At 37.1% G+C, this 23,064-nt stretch overlaps 1 long non-coding RNA gene across 1 annotated transcript; it reads left to right on the plus strand.

Moving 5' to 3' along the window:
- Nucleotides 1–7,345: 7,345 nt before the first annotated feature.
- Nucleotides 7,346–20,000, plus strand: LOC141553526 (uncharacterized). Its single transcript, XR_012485496.1, has 4 exons — nucleotides 7,346–7,604; nucleotides 11,106–11,180; nucleotides 18,406–18,444; nucleotides 18,756–20,000. It is a non-coding gene; the product is annotated as an uncharacterized LOC141553526 (long non-coding RNA).
- Nucleotides 20,001–23,064: the final 3,064 nt, after the last annotated feature.

Consider the following 23,064-nt stretch of genomic DNA (forward strand, 5'->3'; position numbering starts at 1 on the left):
TATGTAGCTTTAAAGCTCTTCATAATATAAACCTAGTCTATCTTTCCATTTTCAGTAAATATTATCAGCATGTCAGACACTTATCAGATTTATGACCTTTGGAGAGTTATTTAATCTCCGTCTCCCTCAGTTTTGTCAATTAAAAACTGGAAATCATAATAGCATCTACCTACCAGAATTGTTATGAAGACCAAATATAAAGTGCTTAGCATAGTGCCTGGTGTATAGCAGGTGTTTAATAAATAATTTTTCTTCCTCCTTCCCAATATATATTGAATTTAACTACATTATAGTTATTATTATATATATATATATATCATCAAATATATTTGTTATTTTCCTAACTAAAATATAAGCATCTGTTAAGTAGAGACTTTTTTCTAGTGCCTAACTTAGTCAATGGCAAATAGCTAGATAGCAGTGAATAGTGTCAGGCCGAAAGTCGTAAGTCTATTTGGCCACAGATAATTACAACTGTATGATCTTGGGCAAGTCACTTAAGCCTGTTTGCCTCAGTTTCCTCATCTGTAAAATGAGATGGAAAAAGAAATGACAAACCATTCATCATTGCCAAGAAGCCAAATGGGGTCACATGACTAAAATGACTGAACAATAACAAAAATAAATGTTTGTTGATTGATCAACTTCACTTTTTTGGATCTCTCATTCCTCCTCTATAAAATGATGTAGATTTGATTAGATAGTTTCTTAATCTATGATCTTAAAATTCTATATTTTTGATGGCTTTTTTTTTCCCTTGGGAAAAGAATAGAATTAGACACAAACAGAAGCTCAGTATGGGTATAGATGTTCAACAAAGTATAGAATAAAAAAAGGGAAAACTTTCTTCTACTTTTTCACCACTTTGTCACACTTTGCTTATTCCATATTTATAGAATTATGTAATTACATATTTAGCCCTGGAAAGGCGTTCAGTGTTCTATAGTGGGCCCAGTGTTAGGCCCTAATAAGGGCTGAGGTCTATCATTTACTAGTTGTGTGACCTTGTCCATTATTTCCTTTCTCTGGATTTTAATTTCCTTATCTGTGAAAGATGGAATTGAACTAGATATCCTCTCTTACAATTTCATCTCTACAATTCTATAATTCTAGATTTCTTCTACATCTAGATCCAATGACGCAAGACAAATGACTCAACATTCCTGAGTTAAAGTTTACTCATTTGTGAAATGGAGATACTAATATTTTCATTTCCTACCCTATAGAGCTTTTGTGAAGAGTGTGCTGCTTAGTAAATTTTAGAGTTATAGAAATATAAGAATATATTAATTATTGATTTACTTCCTCCTCTGTCTAGTGCTAGTACTAATATTCTCTATTCTAGAGGAAGAAGAGATTATTATATTATTAAAATTATATTAAATATATGAGAAAAATCAGTGAAGGCCACTTACCAAGCACTCTAACTTAGAAGCCTACTTGTTTCTGACAATTATGAGAACAATTAGCACAGCTCCTGGCACATTGTTTACACTTAATAAATATTGTTGACTGTTCATTGATTGACTTTGCAGTAGCTCAGGGCCCTTTTGTTACTTTTGGAATTTAGGGCCCTAAAGTTTATGGAAGCAGAGTCTCAGATACTCCCCATACTAGAGACTGTCTCAGAATAATCTTATCATCATATACTCAGTCCTGACTGAAAAACTTATCCTCCTGCCACTGGAGAAGGTAGAGGCACTGCCACAGGATACAAGATGCCTTTGGAAAGAAAAAAAAATAGACATATAGATATTTTCTCCCAGGTGCTATTCTGCCAATCATTTCACCGGGAAATGAAACCTCCCAAGTCAGCAATTCCTCTTGGAAAATCAAATGATGCAGTTTTATCCTTCCTAAACCCCAGAGGGATTTCCCAAACCCTGCATCTGACTCTCACTCTGTGAATGACCCAAAGTGCCTAAAATGTGGCCAGACAATTGTCAATTGCCAGTTGGAAACAGGCTTTCCTTTTCATATATCTTGGCTATACCTATATAGCCAATGTAGCGGAGCCAAGTTTGATGGTGACCCTGGCCATGGTGCCAAGTGAATCCTGTTGGCTGGATCCACCACCTATCCTAACCATGATGCTGACACTTTTCTCTTGACCAGCTTGTTTCCAATCAGAATGATTTATTGCTTTGGCCCACGTGGCTGATTTTCACTTGGGTTCCCAAATTCTGTTGTTGCCCAACCCTCTGACCTACTTTGCTGTGATATGTGACTACTCCTTTTTGCTTCTGGCCCTTTCAGCCTTGGTTTGGGCTGGCCCAGGACTTAGCACTCTGGCACAAGCAGAGACTGGTTCCTAGCACTGCCTGGAGTCACCATCAATCAGCTGGTGTAAGGTCTGGACTGCTGTGGTCCTTAATATGCCGCCCCGTGATGAGAGCTCTACAACTGGACAGAACATGCTGATAGCAGCATGAAAAGAAGATAAACCAGTTTTTAAAGAAGGGGAAAATGAATCTGGTTTTTCTCATATTCTATAGCACACAATCTAAATCTGCTTTTCAAAAGATGGGAAAATGTCAAATTCTCCAAGTGAACATTGACATCATTGGGAAGACAGAAGCATTTTACTCCATGCCCTTAAAAAAAAAAAAAAAAAAAAAAAGTAAACAAAAGATGACTAAGAGAAATGTGAAATTGGCCCTTTTTTGGCACTGACTTTAATATGCTGGAGAACTTTTTCTCTCGACCTCACCTGTCTGGGACTACAGTAAGAGGCGTGGGTTTTCTGGGCTTACAAAAAGAAACAGCCCTGGCCTGGCTGCCTAGAACTTGACACGTATGAAGCCAATATGATAATCATGAGCCAGTGTGATAATCAGGCAGAAAGAGCTGAGAATGACTAGATTTGGCACCACTAAACCATCATTTTGCTTTGAAACTCTGATTCGTTGGAAGTCCTTGAATGTTAAACCGGAAAAAAAGTTCTAATATATTCTTCTTCAAGTTTTTGGTCCTTAAAAGTTGGCCTCAGATAGTGGAGTTGAGTGCCAAAAAACAAAACAAAACAAAAAAAACCACTCAAATTTGGGTAAATAATAGGCCAAACAGAAAAAAGGAATAAGTAAAAAGTGATCATCGCTCACTTAGTGCTTTTTTTTTTCTTGTCTGTATGTTACACGTGTGTCTCTGTATTTGTGTCCGCATGTCAACTGAGCTGAAGTATACAACTTTGAAAACCTCAGATCTCTATATAAATGTCACTTTTTCTTAGGGCGATCTGCCTGTGTTTGCATATGTGTTCAAAAGTGTGTGTAAGATTTGTATGTGTGAACCCATGAGAACATGCTTATTTATGTGCTTGAATGTTTAAATGAAATGTGAATCTTTAGTTAGAGAGACCAGGTAGCATACTCTCACCCAGGAACACAGTAAGCATTCAATAAATTCTTATTAGTTGATTTAATTCAACAAACATTATTGGAAGGATTGAATAAAAAGGCTGAATGCAAGACAGGAGATCTAGTGCTGTATATTGAATCTTATCTTACTGTCCTTGGAAACTAAACAGAGCAGGGATTTTTCATTAGTGTCAAGGCTAGGAGAGAGACATAAGTTGGGTTAGATTTTTGAATGGGAACAATTTTTTTTTGGTGTGTGTGTATGTGTGTGTTTCTATGTATATGTATATGTTATCAAGCCATGCTAAAGCTGAAGAGACATTGGAGATCATCCTGTATTACTTTCCTTTTCATCCCCGCACATACCCATTTTCACATGAAAAAACTAAGGAATAGGAATATGACTTGTCTTAGTAACAAAACTGGGACTCTAGTTTTTTAATTTTGAGTCCAGGTATATGTGTGATTGTAACTTCAGATTTGCTTTTCGGGAGCTGGGAGTCCATTTGGGTGTATCAGTGATGAGATTCATATCAAGACAATATGCCAACCTATTCTGGATATATATACCTCCATCATTCCCTTGGAATCCTGCTCTCTTAGGTGGAAGAAGCCAAACCATGCTGTTGCACTAATAATGGCTGAAAATGCCTTCTCAAAAAGATATTCAGTGTCTTAATGAAAAAGAGTGAATCTAATGGAGGAAATTTCAGGCAGAAGACAAATCAGTTTTTTTTGGGGGGGGAGAATAGAAGTGTGATTTTTTTTTTTAATTGCACAAATCACTTTACATCTCTGAATTTCCTCCTCAATAGAATACATATCATGCAAATGTTGTGATATTGAAAGTTCTTAGAGAATTACTTATGTAGTGCTCCACATCCAGCTCATTTGGTCCTTATCATAGCCCTGTGAGAGGTATTTGCATTTAACAGATGAGTTAATTTAACAGATGAGAAAACTGAGGCTTGGAAAAGTTCAGTGACTTGTCATGTAACTAATAAGATATCTGACTAGATCCAGAATTCTGACTTTTTAATCTAATGCTGTTCTCATTACTTCATGTTATTACCTAATAAGTGGGAAAGTTCTTTGAAAACTGAAAATTAGAATGATGATGATGTCATTCTCCCCTTATTTTTTCAGGTTTTTTTCCCCTTTGAGACCAGAATTTAGATTCTTGATAATACTTCCCCCCCCCCCCTGAGGCTGGGGTTAAGTGACTTGCCCAGGGTCACACAGCTAGGAAGTGCTAAGTGTCTGAGGCCAGATTTGAACTCGGGTCCTCCTGAATTCAGGGCTGGTGCTCTATCCACTGCGCCACCTAGCTGCCTACTTGATAATACTTAATATTTTAAAAAATCTAAGATGAAATCACTGTGGTCACTGGTTGCTGACGCAGATTTCCATCCCTCCATGCCTTAGTAGATGGTTCTTCATGAGTTGCTATGGCCTCCAAACTTATCCTCTAGTCATCTGTTAATGATCTCCAAAGCAAGGTGAGCTGAATCATTTATGTAGCAAACAGAGAATATCCCTGGACTACCCCAGAGCTGAACGTATTTCAGATATGGTCTGGCTGGGGAAGTTAACAATAGGATTATAATTTCCCATAGTGTCTTTCTGGATGCTGTGATTCTTTTAATACTAAGTTTGAATTTGTTTATCTTGACAGCCATATCACACTGCTGGCACATGTTGGACTTTTTAAAACTCCCAGTGCAATAAGCCACTACATAATATGATGGATGAGAACTGGTTTTGGAGTAAGGAAGACTGAGTTCAAATCCCTTACTAACTGTGTGACTGTAAGTATATCACTTAACCTCTGTCTGCCTCAGTTTCTTCTGTAAAATATGAATAATAATAGTAACTACCTTTCAGAAGTTTTGTGAGGATGAAATAGAATATTTGTAAAGATCTTTGCAAGTCTTTATTATGTAAATGTTAGCCAGCACTATTATTATTAATTATTATTATATGCCACGGAGTTCTAGGGTTTTTTTTGCTTGTTTTTTAAATCAACCTTGCTGCTCTCCTCTGGACTCTCTATTGTTTACCAGTATCTTTAAAGTGAGACACCCAAAGGTGAACAAAATGTGTCAAATGTGGCTTGACTAGAACAAAGACAATACAATTATCTTCTCCCAATAATGTATCCCTGGATAAAAAATGTCTTTTAATGAAGTTTAAGATTGTGTTCAATTTCTTGACTGACACACCATTTTGTTGACAAATATTGAGCTTGTGATCCACTAAAACTGCAGATTTTCTTTCAGCTAAACTCCTGTCTAGCCATACCTCTTTCACCCAATAACCAAAGTTGATTTTTTTAGCCCAATTATAAGATTTTACATTTATCTTCATTGACTTTCATCTTATTAGAGTCAATTGATGTTCTAGTCTGTCAAGATCTTTTTGAATTCTGATTTTATTAACTAGTTAATTGTCATTTCAAGCTTGATGTCATCTATAAATCTAATAAACACATAATCTATGCTTTTGTCTGAGCCATTGATAAAAAAAAAAGTTAGATGGTATAAGGTCAAGCAGAGTGCCCTCAGACTCTCCATTAGGGACTTCATTCCAATTTGACATTGATCTATCAATGACTATTCTTTATGTTCAGCTGCTCAAATGGGTTCAATTCCACCTAGCTGTGTCTAAGATCTAGTCTACTCATAAAAAACAATATTATAAATTTTGTTAAATGCCTTGCCAGAGTCCAAATTTAGTATGTCTATGGCATGTCCTTTATAGACCAATTCTGTCATTTTATCAACAAAGGAAATTAGGTTAACATCTCATGACATGTTCTTAGTGATAATAGGTTGTGTCTCTGTGATTGTTGCTTCTTTTTTTGAGACTAAGTATCCCTTTCATAATATGTTTTAAACTTTTGCCAGTAATTGAAGTTCAGCTAATTCATCCAGAATTCATAAGGTTCATTCTCCTGTGAAAATCAGGACATTAGTTTTTCTCCGATCTGAGAGTACTTCTCTACTTCTCTATGATTTTTCAAAAATCAGTAAGTGGAGCTCAGCTATTATGTCTGCATTACTGGAATTCATCAAAGACAATGAGAAATTCACTTTCTATCTCCTCACTTATCTTGGGTATCAACTTCTTTCTAAAAACTTTATTCTCTTCAGTTCATTGATTCTTCTTGGAAAAGAAAACAGAAACAAAAATCAAAGCTCATCTTATCTTTCATTCATTATTACTGTTGTACTATCCACCTCAAGGAGCTAGCCTATTCTTTAATTATCTCCTTTCCCCCAAACAATTCTTTCTTTAAAAACTCAAATTTTGTTATGAGTTTTAATCTTCTTTTCCAGGATGAGTTCATTCTGGGCTAAAAATCCTTACACTTTTCTTATAGATGTATCCCATAATGTTGTTTTTATCCTATTACCTGTCCTTGATTCTAGCTTCTTTACATTAAAAAACAAAACAAAACAAAACAAACAAAAAAAAATTAGTACATGAGTTTCTTGTGCATCCACATTAGAACCTTTAGGCAAATGCCCATTTCGTTTCTTTTCAGAATTGTTTGTAGCTTGCAAACCTCTCCACTGATAGAAATCTACTGTCTTCTAAGATGACTGCTTTCAAAAAGTAATTAATGCCTTAGATACTTATTTAGATGAGGGCACTGGCCCCTTATGTCAGTAGGGGAGGTCGTGTCTGTAGGAGTGGGATTGAATTTATATGGAACCATTCATCTTCTCTAAATCCATTCCCACTGTGGTCAGTGACCAACATTGTTAAAAAAAAAAAAAAAAAAATCTCCCTAGAATGGGAGGTACTGTTTATGGCTAAAGTCCAGTGACCTCTAAACCAGCTTGTGAATAACTGAAAGATCTCAAACCCATTGGTGAGTTAGAGGGATACCTACCCTAAGCACATGAACACTTCCCCCAGTGGAATGGGCAGAGAAATACACTTTACTCCAATGACCATGAAAATCACTTCCCTTAATCTTCTGATACAGTCATCTCCTGAAGAGAGCAGTTAAGTCTCTGCTCCTGAGGAGCCCTATTCTTCATGCCTGTGCTTTTCCCATAGCCATAACTTATGGTGTATTGTCTTTGTTTTATGTGGTTTATTAATTCTATTTGGATTGAACACAGAGTACTGGAAATAGAACTGAATTTTAAGAGTCAAAAGAACTATGTTCAAGAAACAGAACCTTAAAGCTTTCTGACACGTAATTGTCTCTGTCACTAACAAAGTGTGTGATCTCTGGTAAGTCACTTAAAGTCTTTGATTCTAAATATTCCTTTATTAAAAGTGATGGGTTTGGATTAGGTGATCTGCTAAGGTCCTGGAAGCTCTGGAATTTTATGGCTTCTTGATCCTCAGTTTACTTGTTGCTCCAACATTTTGTGTTATGGGATTATAAGGTCTCTTCCTGCTCTAACATTCTAAATTTTGTGATTCTCAATTTCCTTCCTATACTAACATTCAATGTGCCATAATACTAGAATCTTTTCCAGCTCCAACATTTTATGGTTCTTCTAAACTCTGCTTTGATACTTTTGTGGCTTTTTTTTTTTTTTTTGTATCTCTTTATTTGTATTCCTATTTACCAGGTAAGCAAATTGAGGCACAATAAACTGATATTTTTGAATCACAGAGGTAACAAGTGGAAAATTTAGGACATAAACCCATAAACTCTTATCTAATGTTCTTTCCTCTAAAATCCACCAAATTGCACCTGAGAGCTTGCCTATATCATTTCCATCAACAATATTTTTCTTTAGCACAGAGTCATTGGTTTTCAATAAGGGATGAGGTGCAGCTGAACACTTCTTGTATATATCACCTCTATCCATTAGTGTAGATTGCTATCCAACCTCTGCCTTCCCATCTTATGAAGTTTTTATGCATGCTTTTCTATGGATCCTTTATAGAGCATCTGTCCAGTGCACTAAGGATCTTCCTTTGTCCGTCTAATAGTTTATGAAACACTCAGCTTCTCCCCCACCAGTTATCTCTCACTCTCCAATAATAACAGCCCACCTCCTTTTTCTAGTCGTGTGTTTCTGTGACACCTATTCTGTGATTACCCTTCAGTGTTCCATTAAGTCGTGATAGTAAGACTGTGTGTGGTGTGTGATTCTAAGGGTTGTAACTGACTGACTTATGGTGTGTTTGATGGTTTTAGGCATCGAGTGGATGAGGATTAAGGAGACAGCTTAGGGAGTGTCAATAAGAAGAGGGGGGATAAACAATGGGAATATAAGAGATAGGGAACAACTCCAGCTACTTCAAAACTGCTTCAAGGTCCTATGTCTGATGTTATGTCCTCTTATGGTTTCTAGGAAATAAAGAAGTCATCTTCAACCTAACCAGAAAGTTGTAACCAGTAGGGAGAAAAGGAAAAGTAGCCTAGTTTCTTCCTTCAACACTTCTCCCATCTCTCAAGAGTTGCAGTTTCTAATAGTGTATAGATTTTGTTGGGAAGGAAAAAAAAAAAAAGAAAAGGGAAAAGTAGCCTAGTCTCTTCCTTCATTCCTGCTCCCACTTCTCAAAAGTTGTAGTTTCCAACAGTGCACACATTTTTTTGGGAAAGGAAGAAAAAGAAAAGTCAGATTTGACATATTTTGGAAGTCGATGTTGCACCCTTTAGGTTGGAGGCAGATCCAGCAAAATACTTGTTCACTTTAGAGCACATTTCCTCTATACCTTCATTAGCATTTAACATTTGAATCAAATTATAGATTCAGAGTCCAATTCATTGAAATAAATCCTCGTTCTGTCTCGGCCGGTACAACATTTGGCACAAACTCCAGATAGGAAGTCAGACATTACAAGGATGGGAAATCAGTCATTACATGGAGAGAACAAACGCAGCTGGGACTTGGGGTGGGGTGTCAAGAGGGATTGGGGAGGCAGCAGAGAGAGACTTAGAGAATAATAGGCCTAGAAGAGATGTTAGAGATCATCTAGTTCAAGCTCTTCATTTTATAAATGAAGAAACTATACCTCAGAAAGGGAATATGATATGCCAAAGATCACACAGCTAATAAGTGGCAGTGCTTGGACATGAACTTGGGTCTCTGATTCTAAGTCCAAATGTTTATGTGGTCTAAATTCCCATCCCAAAGATCAGGGAAAGGATAATATTGGGCTAAAGACCCAGAATTTTCCTGGGGGCAGGGGGATGAAAAAAGGAGAAGCATTTATTTATCAGATGATAATGTTCCAGAAAGCTGCACTTTGTCCAGGCTTTAAGAGTTCTGGTCTTGAAAAGTCAAGAAACAAATTACCTTTAGTAGGAGAGGATTCATTTTTCAATTGACTGACAATGACAGGACAACCCCAAAAACTGAGGAATTAATTTGTGCTAATTGCCTAATGGCACCTTTTAAGCAAAATATATGTCTTAGAGGTTACATCTTCAGCCAGGACCAAAGTATTTGAGTCTCCCTGTCTTTAGATGTGAACACATGAAAGGCTTGAACTGAGGCTTTTGAATTACAGGAATGGGATTTTTAGTCAGGGAAAAAGAAGATGAAAGGAGACCATTATTGCCATTTGAACTTCCCCATAACTACAAGGTTGTTGTTTGGATAGGGGAAAGGAGAAAGAGAACAAGCATTCATTAAGCACCTACTATATGTCATGCATTGTCCTAAGCACTTTATAAATATTATCACATTTATTGCTCACAACAACCCTGTGAGGTAGGTGCTTTTATGATCCTCTTTAACAAATGAGAAAACTGAGGCTGGGTTTAAGTGACTTGTCCAACCAAGCTAGTATCTGAGTCTGGATTTGAATTCAAGTCTTCCTGACTCCAAGTGCAGTGCACTATTCACTGGGCCAGCCATGAAAGTATTAGACTTTATTTTTCTGCATCAGAATCAGTTTATAAATGCTAGCTCCAAAGTCTAGGTCACTTAGCTTTAATAATAAGCAGTTTTCAAGGGGAAAAAGCATGGTGTTCTTCAGGGTGATTAGTAGCTGCAACTACTGCCTTCCTACTTCATTGGTCAATTACCTATTTTTGTGGTTTTTTTTAAACTCTAATATCAGTATAACTCCAACCTCCATGACATCCCATGACTTCATAAATTCAGAACGTAATATAGATCAATGAGCTGATCTATGAAAAAAATTTTAAATCTTGATTTTATTGTCCAAAATGGTGATTCCCAGTCACCAGGTACTCCCAGATTCTTGTCACCTGCAAATCTGATAAGGAAATTTGATCTATATTTTCATCCAAAAATAGAACAGAGTCAATGATGGAACTTTTGGGCCATTAGTTCCATGGAAATACAAGGGCCCTTTAAGATTAAACTAGTCTAATCACCTCATTTTGCAAATGAGGGAAACTGAGAACCAGAGAGGTATGTGACTTATTTAAGGTTATACAGGTAATAAGTTGCAGGGCCAGGACTTTTGGCTCCAGAACCAGGGGTCTTCTCATCATATCAAACTACTATGGAGGGCAGCTAGGTGGCACGGTGGATTGAGTGCTAGCCCTGAAGTCAGGAAGACCTGAGTTCAAATCTGGTCTCAGACACTTACCACTTCCTAGCTGTGTGACCCTGGGCAAGTCACTTAACCCCAATTGCCTCAGCAAAAACAAGCAAACAAAAAACCTATTATGGTTGATTTATGTAGAATTAAGCAACGGCCTCATTTGTAGAGGGGAACTCAAATGGGGAAAGGCAATTTCCAAAGTTGCTAGGAAATTCATAAAATGAATAAAATAATAAAATAAATTTTTTTCAGGGCTTTAGAAGAAAGAAAACAGACATTTCCGGGATGGTGCCATACCAAATGTAAAACTTTCAAAATTAATAAAAGGTAAGTGGAAAAGAAAATGCAACATATGGAAAAAGAAGCATTTTATTTATTTCACAAAGCTGCCAAATATTACCAGATCTTTTCTGAGAGAATATCAGAGGCTGGAGCATTAATTGCGGGGGAGTCATTTCCTCATATCTCTCTCATGTTCAATCCTCTCAAGATATTACTATAAGATATAATCATAAGATCACATAATATATGCACATCTTTCTGTGGTATTTTGGATCGATGTTTCTTCAACCTCTGTATGAACCCTTCCAAATGAAAGGTCACTGTTTCTTGATGTGGCACATTCCATTGTGAGACAGCCCTACATGCTAGGAGATGCTTTCACATACAGAACCAAACTCTCCTTTCTATTAGATCTAATCATTGCTTCTAGCTCCATTCACTTGAGTCCCACATATATTATTCTTATCCAAATAGCCCTTCAGATTTTTGAAGACAGCATTTTACTGTCTTAAAATTATTAGCAGCTCCCTGTTGCCCTCTGGGTAAAATTCATACTCCTTTGCTTAGTATTCAAACCCTACTATAATTCAGTGGCAACATACTATGCCTGTGTTTTCCCATCTTACTCCCCTCTCTGAACTTTGTGTTAGTCAAGTTAGACTACTCTCAATTCCCTGAACATGCCCTGTATTTTTACTTTTAATACTTTAATTTACTCTGTTCCTATTGCCTGTCTTTTTTGGAGACCATACTGCTGTGAGAAAGACAGACGTGGCTCTAAATTCTTTGGAGCTTACTCCAGATAAAGATTCTCTTAAGGAAGGTTGAAGAATGTCTTTCTTCTCTTAAGTCAACCTTCCCACAGGCATGGAGTCACTAATTATGAAAAATACTTGAGACTTGCCCAGGAACCTGGGTTACGTAAATGACTAGATAAATACAAGATCTATACAGACAAGACAACAGCCATCTGAAAAGGGAAGGCCTTAGTTTCCCCAGCTTCCTTCAAGGCTCAGCTCAAGGTTCCATCCATCCTTTGCAAAGCCCACAAAGGCTTTCCCCACTTCTTCTAGGAGCTAAGTGGTGGAGATGAGAGGGTAGAGCATTCGTGTAGGACAGTCACTACAACTGCTTGAATGTCATGTTCAAGAAATTGTCTGTGGGTTGATTTTGTTAAACAATAAAGTATGTGGAGGGGTATTAAGTACAAGAAGGAGGGAAAAGAAGGGGTTAAATTATAAAGACCTTTAAGTTTTAAACTGAGGACTTTATTTGATTCTAGAGATAATAGTCAGGGCAACTAGGTGGCCCAGTGGAGAGAGCACCAGCCCTGAAATCAACACTTCCTAGCTGTGTGACCCTGGGCAAGTCACTTAACCCTAACTGTCTCAGAAAAAAAATTAGAGTTAATGGAACTTATTGAGGTCAGTGGGATAGGATGACATGATCAGAGATGTCCTTTAGATTATTCACCTTGAGGTGCATCAGTTGGAGAAAAGCTGAATAAATTATATTAGATGAATGTAATGAAATACTATTATTCTATAAGAAAAGATCAGCAGGTTGATTTCAGAAAAGCCAGGAAAGACTTACATGAACTGATGCTAAGTGAATTGAGAACCAGAAGTACATAGTAACAGCAAGATTATGTAATGATCAACTATGATAGACTTAGCTCTTCTCCACAATACGTGATCCAAGACAATTCCAGTAGACTTGGGATATAAAATGCCATCTATATCCAGAGAGAGAACTATAGAGATTGGATACAGATTGAAGCACACTATTTCCACCTTTTAAATTTTTTTGTGTGTTTTCTTGTGATTTTCCTCTTTTGTTCTGATTTTTCTTTTATAACATGACTAATATGGAAATATATTTAAAATGATTGTATTTGTATAATATCAGATTATTTGCTGTCTTTGGAGGGGAGAAGTAAGGAAAAGAAAGAAAAAAATTGGAATTAAATATTTTACAAAAATGAATGTTGAAAACAATTTTTACATGTAATTGGAAAAATATATACTATGACAATTTTTAAAAAAGAGACCATCTTGGCAGCTGAGTGGAGGAGAGGTTAAAGTGGGAAAAGATATGGAGCAGGGAGAAAAGTAAGAAAACCATTGCAGTCCAGACAAGATGTAATAATTAGTGAGATAAAGTTGGTACATGATTGTGATGGAACATTAATTACTATTCTGTAAGAAACTATGTATATATAGAATACAAAGAAACTTAGAAGAGTCGGTCCAAATTGGTCCAAAGTAAGACTAAGAAAATAATAAAAACAATGGTTATTACAATAAATGAAAATAACAAAAAGAATAAAACCAAAACTGAATGCTTTGTAATTATAATAAACAATTTCACCTCCAAAAAAGAATGAGAAAATGCACCTTTCTCTCTTCCTTGAATAAATGAGAGTTTATGATTGTGAAATATTGCATTTATTAGTTGAGCTGCTTTGCATCTTCCCACTTCTTTTTTTATTCTTTTATTCAAGTGACAACTCTATGAGTTTGGGGAAATATAGTACTAACTGTAAAAACTCTCTCACAAGAGGACTGTGGGGACTGAGTGTGGATCACAACATAGTATTTTCACTCTTTTTTGTTGTTTGCTTGCATTTTGTTTTCTTTCTCTGATCTGATTTTTCTGGTGCAGCATGATAATTGTTAAAATATGTATAGAAGAATTATATATGTTTAACATATATTGGGTTACTTGTCATCTAGGGGAGGGGAAGAAGGGAAAAGAGGGAAAAAATTTGGAACACAAGGTTTTGCAAAAGTGAATGTTGAAAATTATCTATGCATAAGTTTTGAAAATAAAAAGCTTTAATAATTTTTAAAAGACATTAAAATGATAAGATGACAACAACAACAAAATCCTCTCTCATAGAGAGGATTGATACTATATCTTTAAGAAGCTATGGAATCTTGAGGGGCTGCAATTTTTGTTGACATCCTGAAGAGACTATTAATTGTGATGACTGAAGAGAAACTGTGAGAAGAAAGAAAAAGAATGAGGGGAACTTCTTTCCCTGAAAGAGCTGATTTTACCCCTTAGTTTATTAATAAATAAGATCATTCTTCAAAGATGCTCAATGGTAGGGTTGTATTTCAGACATGACGTCAAAAAGAAAGATTATGATTAGCTATCTTTTTCACAGCTGATACATTGTAAATAATTATGATTTTATTTCATTATGTTACATTATTAATAAATTGCCAGTATCTTGGACAGTCATTAATTAATGAGAAAGGCTGCAATTTTGGTAATTAATAAGAAAGTGTCCAAACATAGCCCTAAGGATTATTTTAGAACTCAGGATGATGACAATGTATATGGTAATGAGTCAACTAGCGGCTGACTGATAATCATCCTATGTAGGCAATACATGAGAATCATTGACTACAAAACTCTGCTTAGTTATTTTTGCGGAAATTGCTTTTTTTAAATTTTTTATTCTTTGTTATAGGGGGTGACTTTTTAGTAAGAGAAGTGACATGTTTGTAAGTGAAGGAGAGAAATGTCTCTATCTATCTACCTATCTATCTTTCTACATACCTATCTACTTATCTATTTGTCTAGAAATATCCACTGGTCCTGCTTGGAACCCTGTGCTTTTTAAGAATATTTTGAGAATTCTGCTTGGAATGTTCCATGCTAGAAACTTTTGTCATTCATGCAACCTAGCCAATTAGCAGTTGTTGTTTTTTTTTGCTTGTGACATTAAAGGTAGGAAACCAATGAGATGTGAGTGAATAAAACCTTGCTTTTACTTATTAAACCAATATGTGACACTGATCTACTTTGTGGAGTTGATTTATTGTATAGGGTGGGTCCTAAGTGTTCATAATTCAATCCAAGAGTAGTAATGATCAGAAAAGCCTGCAAAGACTTACCTGAGTTGATGCTGAGTAAAGTGAGCAGAACTAGCAGACACTGTACACAGCAACAGCAAGATTGTGTGATGATCAGCCTAGGCAGACTTAGCTCTTCTCAGCAATACAGTGATCCAAGACAATTCCAAAAGACTTGGGATGGAAAATGCCATCTGCATCCAAAGAGAGTATAAGGGAGACTGAATATGGATTGAAGCATTGTATTTTCACTGTTTTTTTGTTTATTTTTTTCCCCTTTATTCTGATTTTTCTTTTATAGAGTGACAAATATGGAAATATGTTTTAAATGATTGCATATGTATAACCTATATCAAATTGCTTTCTATCATGGGGGTGAGGAATAAAGGAGGAAAGGAGAAAAAATTTGTAACTTAAAATCTTACAACAATGAATGTCGGGGACAGCTAGTTGGTGCATTGGATAGAGCACCAGCCCTGAAGTCAGGAGGACCTGAGTTCAAATCTGGTCTCAGACACTTAATACTTCCTAGCTGTGTGACCCTGGGCAAGTCACTTAACCCCAGCCTCAGGGGGAAAAAAAAGAATGTTGAAAACTATTTTTATGAGTAATTAGAAAAAAAAATAGTAACAAGAGGAATGATGACAGTCTAATAAAGATCAAGAATTAGATCAAGAAAGTAAAAGATCATACAGTAGAAAGAATGAGGGCTTTATAGTCAGAGGACCTGAGTTCGAGCCTCTTGCCTTCTGTGGGTCTCAATGTTTTTCTTAGTAAAACGACAGGCTTGAATGAACTGACTTATAAGCTCCCTTCCAGTTCTTGTTTTTTTGTCTTAAAAATTCTTGGATCCTTTTCCTCCTTCAATTGTGACTCAGCCATCATTTTACCTGAAGTTGGGTTTCACCTCTACAATTGACTCAATCAAGGATATAATTTGTTTCCTCTAGCAGATCTGATATATACTTAAATCCTTATCTCTCCATTGACTATGATCTATATGTATCTTTTGCCCTGAATTCTTCCTCTTTAAGCCATCTTTTTTGCTCCAAGGTATCTCAAGTTAGACCTTGTGATTTTTCTTATGTGAATTAAAGTGGACCCACAACTAAGGATTTCTGACTGGTCTGTCTCTTCTATGAAAAATTTTACATTCTCAAATCTGCTGCAATAGACTGTGAAAGATTGTACCCTCAGACTTTTATTTCTGATAACCTCACACCCTTCTGCAGAAATGAGATGGAAAGCCAAACATCCATCATTCAGCAAATTCGAATGGAGCACCTCCTGTGTTCAAGGACCTGAACCATGGGGGAACATAAATAAATATAAGGCACAGTCCTTGCCTTTGGGGAGATCACTAAAAATATAATGTACTGAGTGATGAGGGCCAGAGGTTACAGATTCACTGGCCTATAGTTCTCATACTACATCCTCTGCTCCAGTTTGGCTAAATTGTAGAGGACATGTGTGAGATAAGACTGAAAAGATAGCCTGAGGTTGGATTGTGGAGGGCCCTTTGAAGGTCAGGTTAAGGAGTTCAAACTTTATTCATTAGGATGTGGGGAACTTCTAAAGATTTCTGAGCAGGGAGTGACAAGATTAGTGTAAGGCATTGAGAGGATTAGTCCAGCTGTGGTTTGAAAGAGAAACAGGACAACTGAAGAATCTGTTATAATAGTCAAAGAACGGTTAGAGAGGCTTAAAGAAAGGCAGAAGCTGGGTAAGGAAAGAAAAGGGAAAGTATCTAGAGTGACACTGAAGAGGCAGAATCAACTGTACATGGTAAGGGATTGGATGTGAGAGAAGAGAAGAGCTATTGTACCTGGTTGAATAGGGAGTGATGTTGCCATCAAGAGAAAAAGTTAGAAGCAAAGAGTATCAGCAGAGACCTCAGTTATTGAATATAGAAAATCCCACCTCGGATATTTACTAACCTGATGACTCTGGTTGTTGTTATTTAGGCATTTCAACATATATAATAATTCCATATAGAGTGTTTTTTTGGCAAAATAATGGTGTGGTTTGCCATTTCCTTCTCCAGCTCATTTTACAGATGGGGAAACTAAGGCAGAAAGGGTTAAGTAATTTGTCCAAGATCACACAATATCAGTGTCAGAAACCAATTTGAACTTAAGTAGGACTCCACGACCAGAGTTCTATTCATTAAACCACCTAGCTGCCCCTTATGACTGCATAAGTAAGTTAAGCTCTATATAGCTAAGTTTCCTCAAAACTGAAATAAGTGAAGGTGTCTTACCCAGAGGAAAAAAAAAAAAGACTTTGACAAGACATGATATATGCTTCCAAGTATTTGAATAGCTGATAATTTGAATAATAGTATCATACATTTATGGTGGAATAAAATCCTCCTTGAGCAGCTAAGTGGCACAGTGGATAGATCACTGGGCAAGCCATTCCAGTATCTCTGCCAAGAAAACCCCATGTGGGGTCACATACAACTGAAATTGTAAAAAGTCAGATAACCAAAATGACTGAGCAACAATAAAAACCTCTCTGTACAACTATCAGGAGAATCACTGAAAGTACTTTATTATCCCCATTTTGCAGATAAAAACCCTGAGATTCAGAGAGGTTAAGAGGTTAAGATCTCAAAGCTTGTAAGTAAAAGAAACAAGATTCAAACCCAGGTGTCTGCTAACTTCAATAATAATGACAACAGCTGCCACATTAATCATCATCCCCATCCTCAGTATCATCATCGCAAGAATAGGGAGCATTTATATAGCACTTTAAGGTTTGCCAAGTCATCTCATTAGATCCTAACAACAGCCTTGTGAGTTACAGAGGCGTTATCATTCTTATTTTACAGATGGGAAGTTGAGGTAAGTTAAATGATTTATCCAAGGTTACAGAACTACAGAATTAGATTACAGAAGAATAACTATATTAACTGACCTTCAAACAAAGATCTAATTCCAAGTCCATCACTATCCATTACCCCACACTGCTTCTTATTTCCTTAATCTCACTGAATCCACCCCCAAATTTTATAGATGATGAATCCAAAGCCAACAGAGTAGAGACAACTTGCTCAACATCACATATATAAAAATAAGTCAGAAATTGAATCTAGGCCCTCTGCTTACAAATTTGGTGCTCATTTTACTGTTCTGTACTACTGCTTCTCACTCCCTGAACCTCTCTTAAACTTTAGTTGTCTCACCTGTAAAATGCAGATATTAATACTTACACTATTTATCTCACAGGGTTGTTTGGAAGAAAGCACTTTGTAAATTATAAAATTCATCATTTTAGGTGAGTTATTATTAAGAGCAAATGTTTTTCAAATTGAGTTGAATTGAATGGGATTGAATGAGTTTTCCAAGTTAAAATGCATTCTTTTAGTGTGTGCTAAAAAGATGTCCTTTTTTTGCTTCCAGGAGTCTCTACCTTATTTTCGTAGATCACATGACTACCAGGTAAGCATCCCTCTCCTTCTCCTCCCCCTCAACCCCACTTCCTGTGTTTTCCTTGAGTGGAAAAGTCATTTCTTGTCATTTGCAGAACTCTGCAATGTCAGAAGATGGCAGCAGTTCATTCATGCATGAAGCAAAATCTGCTTCTATTCCAAAAAGGTCCTTCTGGAAAAGTGAGGCTTGTTCAGAAAACAAATAAAGCTCTAGGCCAGTCTCTTCCCCATTTCATGACGTGAGGCTTCTGGGTGTTTTGACAGAATGAAAAGCCCTTTCTTCCCCCATCTTTTATGGCTGTTTCCTCTTTGTCATTGCAGTGGTGACGACATCTCGGAGGACAAAGAGAAAAGTGCCATTTGGAGCTGTTTAAAAACAAGCTCTTTCAGGCCAAGGAATGAATGTCCCCCAAGGACTTCAGTCTTTTCTGAGGTGCTTTTCAAATACTTTGATGCTTTATATGACAATTCACAGAATAATGGAATGTTAAAGCTGGAAGAATTAGCAAATCAAGGTTGTTCAAATACTAGACCTGGAAGAGAGGTTTAGAACATATAGTCACGAAATATTCAAGCTTGAAGAGACCTTGGAGGTTATTTAGACCAACTCCTTATTTTCACAGAATAAGAAACTATGGTCCAGAAAGGGCAGATGCTGTTTCACAGCAACAGGAGAATGGGTTCTAGTGCTCAAGTTTCCTGAATCCCAGAGCCAGTGCAATGCTCTTTCCACCACACCATGATTATGGGTTAGAAGAGTTTAGGGGATTCTGTTAATGAAATTTCAGTGGGATAAGGAGTGTGTTGTCATCAGAATCTTAAGAGTTCTTCCTGAACCCTTAAAATCATGTTAGCTCACTTTCTACTTGGGAAGACAACATGCTATGTATATACAAGGAATATGTAATAAAAATTTTGTTTGTTCAGTGAGAAGGGCTTACAGACCCTATTCCAGGACTGATCATTCACTTTTGGCGCCCTTCTTCCCTCAACTCTCACTTGTGGCTCCAAAAAGTCTTACCTTGTGAAGTGACCACTCTACAGTAAAATTGTCTCGGCAACTGGGCTAAACCAGGCTGTGGATAATTAACAGACCTCAAACCTGTCAGTGAGTTAGGGAATGTCTCCTCCAAGTCTGTAAAGACTTCTCCCAGTCAAATGGGACGATTTGTTTCAAAGGCCATGAAGGCAGCAGAAGAAGGCCCTGTGGAGTGCTTAGAGTTTGGTCAGCCACTGAAGACTCCAAGATCTTCCATCGCATCCCGACCACCACCAGTTGAATGGACTTTTGTCTTTCCATTTCAATGACTGAAAAAGAGAAGCTGACAATTTTGTGCAAATTGTCTCCCTTCAACCTAATTCTGGAACAAGGCAAGACATCACCTCATGATGTCACTGTCCCTCTTTGAAAAATGAAGAATGAATGACAGCAAAATGTAAATGGGAAATTATCTGAGAGAGAAGATGCTAGATTGGCAAGGAGGAGTGAGGGGAGAGACTAAGAAGGGCCTCTACTAAAAGTCTACCAATGGCTCTCTATTTCTTACTAAATACATTTCAAGTTCCACTGTCTGGCATTTGAGACCCTGGATAATTCCTACCTTACCAGCTTGTTTCACACTACCCTGGGTCATCTGGAATTAATTTTGCTCTCTTACTTTGGTGCCTTTATCCATCTATCCCTGAAAGTCTGGAATTCCCTTTTCCTATTCACCACCACATTTATTGACATTCTACCTACTTCAAAGTACCATTCAACTATTTCTTTCTCTTTGAAACTTTCCTGATCCCTTGAATGTAAATGAATTTCTTTCCTTGATAATTTTAGTTCAGTTCAATTCAACGGATATTTGCTAAATTCATACTACATTCCTATTTTATATTTCCATGCAAAATCTTGGGGGATAAAAGATAGAAATGAACACAGCCCCAGCCCTCAAGAAGCCTGCAATCTAGTAGTATGTCACATAAAGTTTCATTCCCCTCTTTTTTATATGTTTCTTGTGCTCCACAGTTACCTATCTGGAAAATATCAAACTATAAGCTCCATGATGACGTTGTTCAAGTCATCATTGTAGGAATTCTAGTGCCTAAGCAGGGTGTTGTGGTGCACTCCAAGTAAAAGTGGCTTGGATTCTTTCCCAGTCTTTGCAGATAAATCACTTAATCTCTCTAAGCTTGTTTCTTCATCTGTAAAATGGGGATAATAGTGCAGGTCTTGCCTCCCTCATGGGGCTATTGTGAGATTTATAAATATGAAAGTGCTTTCTAATGTATAAACTACACAATGCACTCTACCTACCTCTAAGGTTGACTCTGTGAGTGACACTGACATCGATTGCTCCGCTATCCTTCCTATCAACATTGGTAATGACACCATGTTTCTCTGGGTTCTAGGAAACAGAATGAGACAGTCCAATTAGAATAATTCTGAGGCCTAATTAGAAGCCAGGTATCGCTTGACAGTTGGAAGCTTCCTAGACCTGCTTCCTGGATTGATTACCCACATGATTGATTGATAGGGAAGTGCCAGCAGGCTCCCAGGAATGCTCTCTCAGTTAGTACTTGATGTCAGGATGAACAAAGATAATGATAGACTCACAAACAATGCCAGAAGTCAGAGCATGAAGGAAGAATGATGATGTGAGGAAAGGCTCTGGCACTTCTCAAGCTGGATTGCCAGCAGTGGCATTTCAGGAACGCCACCCAGGGTAAGATGCTCTGACAGGGATTGGAGGTCGCTGCCGCGATCCCAATTTCTTTGCTGTATATAGAAAATTAGGACAGCAAAAACAGATTCTGGTGAGTAAATGGAAAATTAGGACTAGAACTCAGATCTGCTGACTCCTGATCATTTTTCACCTCAATAAATTAATTTTCCAGATTAGCTACTGTTTTATAAGCCTGGTACAGACCAGTGATGGGCTCTGGACAGGAATACAGATACAAACTCTGTTGTTATAAGTTTCTGTACAGTTCACGAGTCTTAAAAAATGATGAGGCACCTCCATTGATTGATCTTAATTATTAACCATCAGGATTGTTAATCTTGATTTTATTCACTAGTCTATTTTGCTTTTTCCCTACCTCCTTATTGTCTTTCCCAGATTTTCCTTTCTTTCTGTTATTGTTTCTCTTTCTAATTGTACTTGCCCACCTTCCTCTCTTCTATATGACTACTTATAGCATTAATGTAGCCAGATGGTACAATAGGTAAAGTCCTGGGCCTAGGCTCAGGAGGACAGGGAGTTCAAATCCCGCCTCAAAAACTTACCTCAGACAATTCACTTAACCTCTATTTATCTTAGTTTTTTTTTTTTTCCAACTATAAAATGGGATGATAACGATAACATTGACTTCTCAGGGCTGTTGTTAAGATCAAAAGAAATCATACTTGTAAAGTATTTAGCACAATACTATATAATGCCTGTTGTTGTCTAGCCATTTTAATCATCCCTGACTCTTCATCATCCCATTCGGGGATTTTTTTTTTTTTTTTGGCAAAGATACTGGAGTGCTTTGCCATTTCCTTCTTCAGCTCATTTTACAGATGGGGAAACTGAGGCAGATAGGATTAAGTGATTTGCCCAGCTAATGAGTGATTAAGGCCAGGTTTCAACTCTGGAAGAGGAGTTTTCCTGACTCTAGGCCCAATACTCTCTCCACTGGGCCCTCTAAGTACCCTACTACTTATAATATTAGCTATTTTTATTTCTCATCTCATGATCTTGGGAAGGGTTGGGGTCTTTATTAGCAGGGAGCAGACAGACAAAGATCATGTATAAAACTCAATAGAATCCAGTTTCTGGAACTCAGGTCTCTTGCCTCTGAATCCAAAGCTATTTCTTCTTCTGGCCCTCTCTACCCTCAACATAGATACAGATATACAGATAGACACATATACATGCACAATCCCTACTAATAAAGGAGAGGAAGGTATTTTCTTGTCACCTTGTCAGTTAAAGGCTGGAAGCTTGCCTTTCCTTGTGGGAGAACTCAGTTTTTAAAAGCCAATCAAAATCCAACTTTATGGCTTGTGTTTTCTTTCTTCAGTCACTCCCTCTTCTCTTCCCCCCCACCAAATGTTCTGATAACCAGCTTCCTGGCCCATCCTATCTTACTGGTCTTTGATCTCCATCTCCTCCCCTTTTTCTCCTCTGAACAAAGAGAAATATATTGTGGTCAGAGCAAAGAAACAGGGTTCAGCCAAGTCCCTTCTGACTCACTTCATCCCTCTGAGCATTTTCCCAAGTGGGTCTGGGAATCAGGAAATTCAGGCTTGTGGTCACTACCTTACTATGTGATCATGGATAACTCACATGGATAACTCTGGGGCTTAGTTTCCTTACCTGGCATATGAAACTAATTCATGGGTTATTAACATGGAGTATATGAATTCAACTGAGAAAATACATCTTTATCTTCATTAAGTTCTAATTGAAATTTGTCTTTTCCTTCAATTATTTAAAAATACTTTTCTGAGAAGGGGTCATTGAGCTCTATCAGATTGCTAAAGGGTCCATGCTAAAAGTCATTCACACAAAAAAGTGGGGCAGCTAGATGGTAGTAGTAGATAAAGCACCAGCCCTGAAGTTAGGAGGACCTGAGTTCAAAATTTAGTTTCACACAC

The sequence above is a fragment of the Sminthopsis crassicaudata genome, chromosome 2 (assembly GCF_048593235.1).
Source record: "Sminthopsis crassicaudata isolate SCR6 chromosome 2, ASM4859323v1, whole genome shotgun sequence".
Classification (NCBI taxonomy): Eukaryota; Metazoa; Chordata; class Mammalia; order Dasyuromorphia; family Dasyuridae; genus Sminthopsis; species Sminthopsis crassicaudata.